Below are 13,968 nucleotides of genomic sequence, written 5' to 3' on the forward strand. Positions count from 1 at the left end.
CAAACTCCACACAGACAGCACCCATGGTCAGGATCAAACTCTGGTCTCTGGTGCTGTGAGGCTGCGGTTCTCCTAGCCGAGCCATTTTGCTGCTCATTTTAAATGGACAATCCATGGTTACAGTCTGCACTGATGGACATTGTTTCTCTGATGGAAGTAGGGATGAATCTATTACAATTTCATGGCCCATTAGACCTGATTTAGAAAATCACGTTTATGAATACTTAATTTGATTCTGTATCGACTGTTAATACTCCCAATTTAGAAGGGCTGTTTTATTTATTTGATTGGAGAATGTTACATTAAGTGTTTTATTTGTGGAAGCAAACAGTCCAAAATCCTTAATATTATTAATGCTATTGATCCCAAGTCTTGGCCAGTGTGCAATTAGAAGAGGTAAATTATTGAATAGAGAGCACTCCACTATCACCACTTGGCATTGGCCCTTCTTTCAATTCAAAGTTATTCCTATAACTGTGATGCCAATCACTGATTGTTGCAAAACCAGAGTTACTTTTATTTGAGAATTGTTTAATATTAATGGCTGCATTACATTGATGATACCAATGATCTAGTTAGCTGTTAGGTAAAGTACATTCCCCATTTTCCAGTTATCAAGACAATTATGCTCGAGTCCGTCTTTAAGAGTACCTGCAGTGTGTCAGGCAGCGCTAACATTTTCCATAGCCCGAGCCTTTTCTCTGGCGCTGTGCAAAGTGGTCTAGAGTAGTGTTGTTGCCTCACAGCGCCGGAGACCCAGGTTTAATCCTGACTGTTGTTGTTGTTGTTCGTCCTTCGGGTTGGAAGATGACCATGACTTCACTTTCAGTTGGAGGATTGGTGACTGTGGGTCCGGAAGTGACTGGTGAGGCCAATCCCGGCCCGGAAGGCACGCCCACACGTAGGACACAAGTGGATGGGTGCTGCAGTGGAAGTGGAGGTAGCCCGGGCCTTGCGTTCCCTCTGGGCCTCTGCAGTGCGTCTGTTCTCTGCTGCACGGGCTCCTGTGGTGAGCTTGCTACGCCAGGTTGGACGGTCCAGAGCAAGAGACTCCCAAGTACTGAGGTTGATGTCCAAGTCTTTGAGGGACACTTAGAGGCAGTCCTTAAACCGTTTCTTCTGTCCTCATACTGAGCGCTTGCCCTGACACAGTTCTCCATACAGAAGCTGTTTTGGCAGTCGACTCTCGGGCGTTCTGACAACATGGCCTGCCCATCTGGCTTGGGCTTTCTGTAGGAAGGTGTGGACGCTAGGGATTCCAGCCCAGGCCGGAATCCTGACTACGGGTGCCGTCTGTACGGAGTTTGCACGTTCTCCCCGTGACCGCGTGGGTTTTCTCCGAGATCTTCGGTTTCCTCCCACACTCCAAAGACGTGCAGGTTTGTAGGTTAATTGGCTTGGTATAAATGTAAAAATTGGTCCAAGTGTGTGTAGGGTAGTGTTAGTGTGCAGGGATCGCTGGTCGACGCTGACCCGGTGGGCCGAAGGGCCTGTTTCTGTGCCGTATCTTGAACACTGAACTAAACTATTCAATTTTTCCCAGCTCACCTCTCCTGCCTCATGCAACACACCTCACGTTGGTTGCCAATTCTTTTTCAGTCCAGGGACTCAGAAAGAACTTAACAATTACAGGAGGAAAAGGTAAACCTTTTTACTTTGAAAGTGTTGGAACATTGACAAGACCATCAGTCAGATGCAGTGATCAGGGTAATATACACAGGGAGTCTCGTCAAATAAACATTGTACTGATGCCATCTAAGAGTCTGGTACTCTTTTTGCAAACATTCTCCTAGATCTCTGAGAAAACCAGCGCGGTCATGGGGAGAACGTACAAACTCCGTACAGACAGCACCCGTAGTTGGGATTGAACCCGGGACTCCAGTGCCACAAGCGCTCTAAGGCAGCAACTCTACCGCTGTGCCAAGTGGGCCGAAGGGCCTGTTTCTGTGCTGTGTCTCTAAACTAAACTAAACCAAAGATGGGCACAATTCTTACCTATCATTGTCCACACTCGAACTCAGTGAATGTTTGGGATTTCAACTTACTGTGGGAAAGACAGCAGTTGGTTTAAACTTTGGGTAAGCAAATATAACCAGGTACAGTGAAAAACTTTTCGTTGAGTGTTATCCAGTCAGATAAAACACGTATAGGAAAAAAAACCTGCAGATGCAGTGGGTGACGTTTTGGATCGAGACCCTTCTTCAGACAAAACACCATACATGATTCCAATCGAGCCGTCCACAGTGGAGAGTCTCGACCCGAAATGTCACCCATCCCTGGAGTAACTCAGTGGGACAGGCAGCATCTCTGGAGAGAAGTTTGTGTCTAATCACTGTGTACAGATACAGGATTAGGGAATAATGTTTAGCGCAAGATTATGTCCAGTAAAGTCCAATTAATGAAGTCCAAAGGTCTCCAATGAGGTAGATGATAGCTCAGGACAATAGGCAATAGACAATAGACAATAGGTGCAGGAGGAGGCCATTCGGCCCTTCGAGCCAGCACCGCCATTCAATGTGATCATGGCTGATCATTCTCAATCAGTACCCCGTTCCTGCCTTCTCCCCATACCCCCTGACTCCGCTATCCTTAAGAGCTCTATCCAGCTCTCTCTTGAATGCATTCAGAGAATTGGCCTCCACTGCCTTCTGAGGTAGAGAATTCCACAGATTCACAACTCTCTGGCTGAAAACTCTCTGACCCATCATTGTCCACACTCAAACTCAGTGAATGTTTGGGATTTTAACTTACTGTGGGGAAGACATTTTGTTTAAACTTTGGGTAAGCAAATATAACCAGTTTAGTTCATTATCACATGTACCAAGGTACAGTGAAAAGCTTTTCGTTGACTGCTATCCAGTCAGATAAAACACGTATAGGAAAAAAAACCTGCAGATGCAGTGGGTGACGTTTCGGATCGAGACCCTTCTTCGGATAAAACACCATACATGGTTCCAATCGAGCCGTCCACAGTGGAGAGTCTTGACCCGAAATGTCACCCATTCCCGGAGCAACTCAGCGGGACAGGCAGCATCTCTGGAGAGAAGTTTGTGTCTAATCACTGTGTACAGATACAGGATTAGGGAATAACGTTTAGTGCAAGATTATGTCCAGTAAAGTCCAATTAATGATAGTCCAAAGGTCTCCAATGAGGTAGATGATAGTTTAGGACCACTCTCTAGTTGGTGATAGGATGGTTCAGTTGGCTGATAAAAGCTGGGACAAAACTGCCCCTGAATCTGGAGGTGTCAGTTTTCACACTTCTGTACCTTTGCCCGATGGGAGAGGGGAGAAGAGGTAGTGACCGACCGGGGTGAGACTCATCACTGATTATGTTGGTCCCCTCTCACATGGCCGCCCCTTAGTTATATAGAAAGTGAAGCGAAAAACATGTTTTATCTGGCATGACAGTCCCAAAATAATGGAACGTTTTTTAATATTTGCAGATGGTAATCTGAAGACCAGTGTGTTATTCAGTTAGTGTTACTCCAGCTTTTTGTGTCAAGGAATGGAGATGTACAGGCTAAACATCGAAGTTTGAGGGTGTGACATCATAATTCTTGCTATTGAGGGCGTGCAGCGTAGGTTTACTAGGTTAATTCCCGGAAAGGCGGGACTGTCATATGTTGAAAGATTGGAGCGACTAGGCTTGTATACACTGGAATTTAGAAGGATGAGAGGAGATCTTATTGAAACATATAAGATTATTAAGGGGTTGGACACATTAGAGGCAGGAAACATGTTCCCAATGTTGGGGGAGTTCAGAACCAGGGGCCACAGTTTAAGAATAAGGGGTCGGCCATTTAGAACGGAAACGAGGAAAAACTTTTTCAGTCAGAGAGTTGTGAATCTGTGGAAGAAACACAGAAGGCAGTGGAGGCCACGTCTCTGAATGCATTGAAGAGAGGCTCGGTGGCGCAGCGGTAGAGTTGCTGCCTTACAGCAAATGCAGCGCCGGAGACTCAGGTTCGATCCTGACTACAGGCGCCGTCTGTACGGAGTTTGTACGTTCTCCCCGTGACCTGCATGGGTTTTCTCCGTGATCTTCGGTTTCCTCCCACACTCCAAAGACGTACAGGTATATAGGTTAATTGACTGGGTAAATGTAAAAATTGTCCCTAGTGTGTGTAGGATAGTGTTAATGTGCGGGGATCGCTGGGCGGCGCGGACTAGGTGGGCCGAAGGGCCTGTTTCCGCGCTGTATCTCTAAATCTAAAAAATCTAAAGAGCAAGATAGAGCTCTTAAGGATAGCGGAGTCAGGGGGTATGGGGAGAAGGCAGGAACTGGGTACTGATTGAGAATGATCAGCCATGATCACATTGGATGGTGGTGCTGGCTCGAAGGGCCGAATGGCCTCCTCCTGCACCTATTGTCTATGGTCTAAGTTAAAAGCAGAAGGCTAATAGGGAACATTGATCTTGAACAGGGAGCAAAATAATAGTGAGATCTGGCTGATTGCTTTGAATTTCACCATAATCATGCGTATTCGTGTTAACTGCTCAACAGATCAAATTGCCCGTTTAGGCGTACAAGTTATAATTAATTGGAATATTCCGTTCATGGTGCTGGCAGTTCGGGTTTAAGTTGTTATGGCCTGGGTTCATAATTGATGTTAATTTAGTTTTCTAGTGCTGTCATGCTCATTAACTTCAGAATTATCTACTGACGTCGGCAAGATTTCAGTTTGAACAAAAGACAAAAATAAACTCAAGATGTGAACAAAATCTCGGGGGTTGATAACTTCTTTAAAAAAATTAACCACTTGACTTAATTATGTAGGAAGGAACTGCAGATGCCGGTTTAAACCGAAGATAGACACAAAATGCTGGAGTAACTCAGCGGGACAGGCAGCATCTCTGGAGAGAAGGAATGGAGGTGAATTGAGAGTTGATGGGAGTGTGGGTAGAATACGTTAGATCAAGAATTAGATGGGGAATGGTATTGTTCCAATACCAGTACGGGCGGCACGGTGGCGCAGCGGTAGAGTTGCTGCCTTACAGCGAATGCAGCGCCGGAGACTCAGGTTCGATCCTGACTACGGGCGCCGTCTGTACGGAGTTTGTACGTTCTCCCCGTGACCTGCGTGGGTTTTCGCCGAGATCTTCGGTTTCCTCCCACACTCCAAAGACGTGCAGGTTTGTAGGTTAATTGACTGGGTAAATGTAAAAATTGTCCCTAGTGTGTGTAGGATAGTGTTAGTGTGCGGGGATCGCTGGGCGGCGCGGACTCGGTGGGCCGAAGGGCCTGTTTCCGCGCTGTATCTCTAAATCTAAATCTAAAACAAGCATGAACTCAATGGGCCAAACAGCTACCTCTTGGGTGAAAAGGAAAAATGGATAAATAGGATAAATAAGAATATCAGTTATTATTTTGCATTGATAATCTTTGCATTGTTGTATCTCTATTATTATTTTTATTATCTCTATTATCTCTAATAATTATTATTAATAATAATTATCATCTCTATTATTATTATTTTGCATTGATGTATCTCTAAATCTAAATCTAAAAAATCTTTAAAGACCTGTCGTACCATCCCACTCTTTAGCAGATTCATTAGTCAATCTATGTACATTGTTCTTCATAACAAGCTCCTAAACCCAGTCTTTAAAAACAGATTTTGTAAGGTGAGATGAGGGGGGAAAAGATTGAATAGGAATCTGAGGGGTAACTTTTCCCCACAAAGAGGGTGGTGGGTGTATGGAACGAGCTGCCAGAGGAGGTAGTTGAGGCTGGGACTATCCCAACTTTTAAGAAAGTATGTGGATAGGACAGGTTTGGAGGGATATGGACCAAACGCAGACAGGTGGGACTAGTGTAGCTGGGACATGTTGTCCGGTGTGGGCAAGTTGGGCCGAAGGGCCTGTTTCCATACTGTATGACGCTATTTACGATTTCTTCCAACAAAATGAAATAAGCAATTACAAACCAGATTTGCTATAACTAAGGCAAGTAATTTGGCATGGCACAAGACGTGAAAAAAAGACAAACCCTACAAATTTCTTCAGCCTATTAATAGTTACGTGTAACAGTCATTTGGCAAGAATTTATCAATTCACGGGGAAACATCTCATTTAATTGGTCCCAGCACGCAATTAAAATGGAATTGACCTCTTTGAGTACATGACCAAAGTCAAATTGACGTCCAATTTTAACTATGCGACTTGATAAACATTGGTAGAAAGGCTATTCGATTAGTTCTGGGTAGGGTTGCCAACTGTCCCGTATTAGCCGGGACATCCTAGTATTTTGGGCTAAATTAGTTTGTCCCGCACAGGACCGCCCTTGTCCCGTATTAGTAGGGTTGCCAACTTCCTCACTCCCAAATATGGGACAAAGGGTGACGTCACCGCCCCGCGAGACCTCACCCAGCCAGCGGCCACGTGCTCCCGCTCCACCAATGGCGGCCGCCATTGGTGGAGCGGGAGCACATGGCCGCTGGCTGGGTGAGGTCGCGTGGGGCGTGGGACAGTGACGTCATCCTTTGTCCTGTATTTGGGAGTGAGGAAGTTGGCAACCCTAGTTCTGGGCAGCTTAATAATGGGGTCGAGGTTCATCTTTGGATATGTTGATTGTAAGCTCACAGTGCAGAATTTTAGAAATTGGACACAATATATGGCTGTCTTTATACTAAACATTTGGCACGTACACATTTGGCAGGGTGAATTTGTTTTGAGCTGTAACATTAAAATTCATGTGCCTTCAAGTTCCCAGGAATAAATATCTTCAGCAATTTGGCCTGGACCATCCACATTGAAGCTCTGGCCAGGAAAACACACCAACGCCTCTACTTCCTCAGAAGGCTGTGGAAATTCGGCACGTCTCCAACAACCCTCGAAAGATGTGCCATAGAAAGCATCTTATGCATCGCAGCCTGGTATGGGAACAGCCCATATCCCTCCAAACCCGTCCAATCCATGTACCTGTCTAACCGTTTCTTAAACATTGGAATAGTCCCTGCCTCAACATAGAAACATAGAAAATAGCTGCAGGAATAGGCCATTCGGCCCTTCGAGCCTGCACCGCCATTCAATATGATCATGGCTGATCATCCAGCTCAGTAACCTGTACCTGCCTTCTCTCCATACCCCCTGATCCCTTTAGCCACAAGGGCCACATCTAACTCCCTCTTAAATATAGCCAATGAACTGGCCTCAACTACCTTCTGTGGCAGAGAATTCCACAGACTCATCACTCTGTGTGAAGAAATGTTTTCTCATCTCGGTCCTAAAAGACTTCCCCCTTATCCTTAAGCTGTGACCCCTGGTTCTGGACTTCCCCAACATCGGGAACAATCTTCCCGCATCTAGCCTGTCCAACCCCTTAAGAATTTTATATATTTCTACAAGATCCCCCCTCAGTCTTCTAAATTCCAGCGAGTATAAGCCGAGTCTATCCAGTCTTTCTTCATATGAAAGTCCTGCCATCCCAGGGATCAATCTGGTGAACCTTCTCTGTACTCCCTCTAAGGCTGTACTCCATCAACTACCTCCACTGGCAGCTTGTTCCATACACCCACCACCCTTTGTGTGAAAAGGTTACCCCTCAGATTCCTATTAAATCTTTCCCCCTTCACCTTAAACCTGTGTCCTCAGGTCCTCGATTCACCTACTCATGGCAAGAGACTCTGTGCATCTACCCGATCTATACATCTCATGATTTTATACACCTCGACAAGATCACCCCTCTGTGATCTAATACTTCCCCACAAGCTTTACATTACTAGTCAGTAGATACCGTCACAATGATAAACTGCTCCATGGTGATAAGGGAATGGAGGCAGTGCACAGTTAATTCTCAACTAACCTTTGGAAACTAAACTTTGGTTTGTACGAGAGGCGATCAGTCAAATTAGAGGATTAATGTCTGGAGGGCTGGGAGACTTGTCTAGTGCCTTGAACTCAAAAACCCACCAGGACATTAATTATATAAAATTGAAATTTAAAAAATCCGGACACAGTGATAGATGGTCCACATTGCAATCTACTGTGCGCCAGAGATGGAGGGAATACATTTTTAGGCTGATGGATTGGGCGTTAACCAAGTTATCATTTTGCAGAACATCTTGAGTTTGTTGAGTATTTATTCACAAAATGCTGGAGTAACTCAGCAGGTCAGGCAGCATCTCGGGAGAGAAGGAATGGGCGACGTTTCGGGTCGAGACCCTTCTTCAGACTGATGTCGTGGGGGGCGGGACAAAGGAAGGATATAGGTGGAGACAGGAAGATAGAGGGAGAACTGGGAAGGAGGAGGGGAAGAGAGGGACAGAGGAACTATCTAAAGTTGGAGAAGTCGATGTTCATACCGCTGGGGTGCAAACTGCCCAGGCGAAATATGAGGTGCTGCTCCTCCAATTTCCGGCGGGCCTCACTAAGGCACTGGAGGAGGCCCGTGACAGAAAGGTCAGACTGGGAATGGGAGGGGGAGTTGAAGTGCTCGGCCACCGGGAGATCAGCTTTGTTAATGCGGACCGAGCGCAGGTGTTCAGCGAAGCGATCGCCGAGCCTGCGCTTGGTTTCGCCGATGTAAATAAGTTGACATCTAGAGCAGCGGATGCAATAGATGAGGTTGGAGGAGGTGGTGCAGGTGAACTTTTGTCTCACCTGGACCCAAAACATTACCCATTCCTTCTCCCTTTGTCCCGCCCCCCTGACATCAGTCTGAAGAAGGGTCTCGACCCGAAACGTCACCCATTCCTTCTCTCCCGAGATGCTGCCTGACCTGCTGAGTTACTCCAGCATTTTGTGAATAAATCGATTTGTGCCAGCATCTGCAGTTATTTTCTTTTACCAGAAGCCACCTGGATTAGAGGGTTTCAGCTACAGGGGGAGGTTATAGAGCGTGCGGGAGGAGGTTTACCTGAAAGTTGCCTGGATTAGAGGGTTTCAGTTACAGGGGGAGGTTGTAGAGCGTGCAGGAGGAGGTTTACCAGAAACGTTGCCTGGATTAGAGGGTTTCAGCTACAGGGAGAGGTTGGAGAGGGCGCGGGAGGAGGTTTACCTGAACGTTGCCTGGATTAGAGGGTTTCAGCTACAGGGAGAGAGAGGATAGACTTGTATATTCTCTGGAATGTCAGAGGTTGAGAAAGAATCAATAGAAGTATATCAAATTATGAGACACTTAGTTGAGTTGTGTTTAGTTTAGAGATGCAGCGCGGAAACAGGCCCTTCGGCCCATCAAGTCTGTGCGACCAGCGAGCCCCGCACATTAACATGATCCTACGCAGTTGGGAGAATTTTACATTTGTACTAAGCCAATTAAACGACAATCCCAGGCATTATCGTTAGGGTAAACAGTCTGATCCTTTTGCCCAGGGTGGAAATGCCCAAAGCTAGGACTTTTACGGGCAGCACAGTGATAGAGTAGCTGGCTTACAGCGCCAGAGATCCAGGTTCAATCCTGACTACGGGTGCTGTCTGTACGGAATAGATAAATGGCTAAATTCTGCTTCTAGAACTTACGAACATCTCACCCACTGAGTTACTCCAACACTTTGTGTCTTTGCTTTATCCGTGGCCTGGCCCTCACGCTGTTTAACATATTTTTGGTTTTGTAATCAGTTCGTGGGTGGATGTAAGCAAAAGAAAAAAGATTTAATGAAGTTTTAAAAAAAATCTGTTTATCAAAAGAATCATTCTCCTTTAAAATGTCTCCAGCATTTACTAAATGAGGCAGTTCATGGTTAAAGGTTTTTTAAATATCTGAGTAAGAACTTCCACAGCTTCTCACAGTTGGAGTTGAAAGGAAAAAATAATAATATTTTACTTCAGGCAAACATGGTATTAATGAATCTAAAACAAGAAAATAAACAAGATGCCAGGCGACACGGTGGCACAGCGGGTTGAGCTGTTGCCTCACGGCGCCAGAGATCCGGGTTCAATCCTGACCACTGGTGCCGTCTGTGCGGACTTTGTAGGCCTCCCTGGGACTGCGTGGGTTTTCTCCTGGCGCTCCGGTTTCCTCCCACTCTCCAAAGACGTAAAAATCAATTGGCTTCTGTAAAATGTCTTTGGTGTGTAAGATAGAAACATAGAAAATAGGTGCAGGAGTAGGCCATTTGGCCCTTCGAGCCTGCACCGCCATTCAATATGATCATGGCTGATCATCCAGCTCAGTAACCTGTACCTGCCTTCTCTCCATACCCCCTGATCCCTTTAGCCACAAGGGCCACATCTAACTCCCTCTTAAATATAGCCAATGAACTGGCCTCGACTACCTACTGCGGCAGAGAATTCCACAGACTCACCACTCTCTGTGTGAAGAAATGTTTTCTCATCTCGGTCCTAAAAGACTTCCCCCTTATCCTTAAGCTGTGACCCCTGGATCTGGACTTCCCCAACATCGGGAACAATCTTCCCGCATCTAGCCTCTCCAACCCCTTAAGAATTTCATATGTTTCAATAAGATCCCCCCTCAGTCTTCTAAATTCCATCGAGTACAAGCCGAGTCTATCCAGTCTTTCTTCATATGAAAGTCCTGCCATCCCAGGGATCAATCTGGTGAACCTTCTCTGTACTCCCTCTAAGGCTAGAATGTCTTTCCTCAGATTAGGAGACCAAAACTGTACGCAATACTCCAGGTGCGGTCTCACCAAGGCCCTGTACAACTGCAGCAGAACCTCCCTGCTCCTATACTCAAATCCTCTTGCTATGAATGCTAACATACCATTCGCTTTCTTCACTGCCTGCTGCACCTGCACGCTTGCTTTCAATGACTGGTGCACCATGACACCCAGGTCACGTTGCATCTCCCCTTGTCCTAATTGGCCACCATTCAGGTAATACTCTGCTTTCCTGTTCTTGCCGCCAAAGTGGATAACCTCACATTTATCCACATTATATTGCATTTGCTATGCATTTGCCCACTCTCCTAATCTGTCCAAGTCACTCTGCAGCCTCCTAGCATCTAGCCTCCTAGCAAGATAGAACTAATGCACAGGTGATCAATGGTCAACATGGACTCGGTGGGCCAAAGGCCTTGTTTCTACGTTCTACCTCTAGTTCTTGATTAGCACGAGTGTTTCTTGATTGGTACAGGTGTCAGAGGTTACGGGGAGAAGGCAGGAGAATGGGGATAGGAGGCAGAGATAGATCAGCCACAATTGAATGGTGGAGTTGACCTGATGGGCCGAATGGCCTAATTCTACCCCGATCACTTGTGACCTTATGAACTAAACTAGGCTTGTATACACTGGGATTTAGAAGGATGAGAGGGGATCTTATCGAAACGCATAAGATTATTAAGGGGTTGGACATGTTAGAGGCAGGAAACATGTTCCCAATGTTGGGGGAGTCCAGAACCAGGGGTCACAGTTTAAGAATAAGGGGTGGGCCATTTAGAACGGAGATGAGGAAAAACTTTTTCAGTCAGAGAGTTGTGAATCTGTGGAATTTTCTGCCTCAGAAGGCAGTGGAGGCCAATTCTCTGAATGCATTCAAGAGAGAGCTAGATAGAGCTCTTAAGGATAGCGGAGTCAGGGGGTATGGGGAGAAGGCAGGAACGGGGTACTGATTGAGAATGATCAGCCATGATCACATTGAATGGCGGTGCTGGCTCGAAGGGCCGAATGGCCTCCTCCTGCACCTATTGTCTATTGTCTAAACTTTCAGCTGCCTAGGTTGAGACATCCAAATAACAAGATGGGCATTTTCAACCACTTAAAACTACTGAACAGGTTTTCTCTGGTGCAATATTCTGACTGTGAGCACAGGAGTTTATTGAGCAAGAATCGATTCCAAATCTCATGGGGGAATAATAGTACAGATGAACAAAACACAGCTCAAAGGTGAAGCTTTTAGAACGTGTCAGAGAGAGAGAGAGACAGAAAGAGAAAAGAGGGGAGAGGAAAAGAAAGAGGGAGAGAAGTTAAGAGGGTGCAAGAGAGAGATAAAATTGGGAGAGAAAGAAAAGAAATGGAGAGAGGTCAGAAAGAGTGCATGAGATAATTTGTGTGGTGTTCAAGGAATGTTTAGTTTTAGTTTAGAGATCCAGCGCAGAAACAGGCCCTTCGGCCCACCGAGTCCGCACCGACCAACGATCCCCACACACCAACACTATCCTACACACACTGGGGACAATTTATACATACACCAAGCCAATTAACCTACAAACCTGCACGTCTTTGGAGTGTGGAAGGAAACTGAAGATCTCGGAGAAAACCCACGCAGGTCACGGGGAGAACGTACAAACTCCGTACAGGCAGCGCCCGTAGTCGGGAACGAACCCGGGTCTCTGGCGCTGCAAGTGCTCTAAGGCAGCAACTCTACCGCTGCGCCACCGTGACGCCCTGTTAGTAGTGAAACTCTTTTACATTGGTATTTATTCACAAATGCAGGAGTAACTCAGCAGGTCAGGCAGCATCTCAGGAGAGAAGGAACGGGTGACGTTTCGGGTCGAGACCCTTCTTCAGAAGAAACGTCAGAGGTTCTGCTGCAGTTGTACAGGGCATTGGTGAGACCACACCTGGAGTATTGCGTACAGTTTTGGTCTCCTAATCTGAGGAAATACATTCTTGCCATAGAGTACAGAGAAGGTTCACCAGATTGATTCCTGGGATGGCAGGACTTTCATATGAAGAAAGACTGGATAGACTCGGCTTGTACTCGCTGGAATTTAGAAGACTGAGGGGGGATCTTATAGAAACGTACAAAATTCTTAAGGGGTTGGACAGGCTAGATGCAGGAAGATCGTTCCCGATGTTGTGGAAGTCCAGAACAAGGGGTCACAGTTTAAGGATAAGGGGGAAGTCTTTTAGGACCGAGATGAGAAAGTTTTGTTCACACAGAGAGTGGTGAATCTGTGGAATTCTCTGCCACAGAAGGTAGTTGAGGCCAGTTCATTGGCTATATTTAAGAGGGAGTTAGATGTGGCCCTTGTGGCTAAAGGGATCAGGGGGTATGGAGAGAAGGCAGGTACGGGATACTGAGTTGGATGATCAGCCATGATCATATTGAATGGCGGTGCGTACAGGCTCGAAGGGCCGAATGGCCTACTCCTGCACCTATTTTCTATGTCTATGTTTCTACGAAACGTCACCCATTCCTTCTCTCCTGAGATGCTGCCTGACCTGCTGAGTTACTCCAGCATTTTGTGAATAATTACCTTCAATTTGTATCGGCATTTGCAGTTATTTTCTTACATTTCTTTTACATTGGGATGCTTTAAGACAATTTTTTTTCTCTTGTTTTTTTAAAAAGTTCATTAACTCAATATTAATTAAAAGCTTACTAATGTACAGGAATCACTCACCAGAATTAATTGTTATACAACATAAACAATTAGACAATCAGTCAAGCAAAAATTACTCCAGACTTAACATTAAATTAAGCAATTTCAGATAATCAGCCGTTCATTCTAATCATGCAACTCACACTTCCAGCTTTCAGTTTGTGTGCTGTTAATTTTAGATTTTATCTGCCTTTCCTTATGTATACTATATATGCTGACGACCGTCTACCGCTGCACCATAGAGAGCATCCTAACGCATGGCATCCCTGTGTGGTACCTCAGCTGCACGGAGGCAGAGAGGAAAGCTCTTCAGCGGGTAGTCCAAAGAGCTCAGAGGACCATCGGAACACAGCTACCAGCCTTGGAGGGCATCTACAACACACGATGCCTCAGAAAAGCCACCAGCATCCACAAAGACTCTTCACACCCCTGCAACAGTGTTCGAACTCCTTCCATCGGGCAGACGATACAAGGCCTTCTACGCCCGCACCTCCAGACTCAGGAACAGCTTCATCCCCAGGGCCATAGCTGCTATGAACCGGTCCTGCTGAGCCGGATGGTCACATCGCACAGCGAACCGGCACAGATCTACTTGAACTTTATACTGTTTTAAAACTGTTCTAATTTGTTTCATTGTGTTGTTTAAATTAATACTGACTAGCTAATTAATTTATTGCATCGTATGGGAGGCGCATTCCCAATCTCGTTGTACCCCTGTACAATGACAATAAAGATATATT

Source organism: Rhinoraja longicauda, chromosome 38 (genome assembly GCF_053455715.1).
Source record: "Rhinoraja longicauda isolate Sanriku21f chromosome 38, sRhiLon1.1, whole genome shotgun sequence".
NCBI classification, from domain to species: domain Eukaryota; kingdom Metazoa; phylum Chordata; class Chondrichthyes; order Rajiformes; family Arhynchobatidae; genus Rhinoraja; species Rhinoraja longicauda.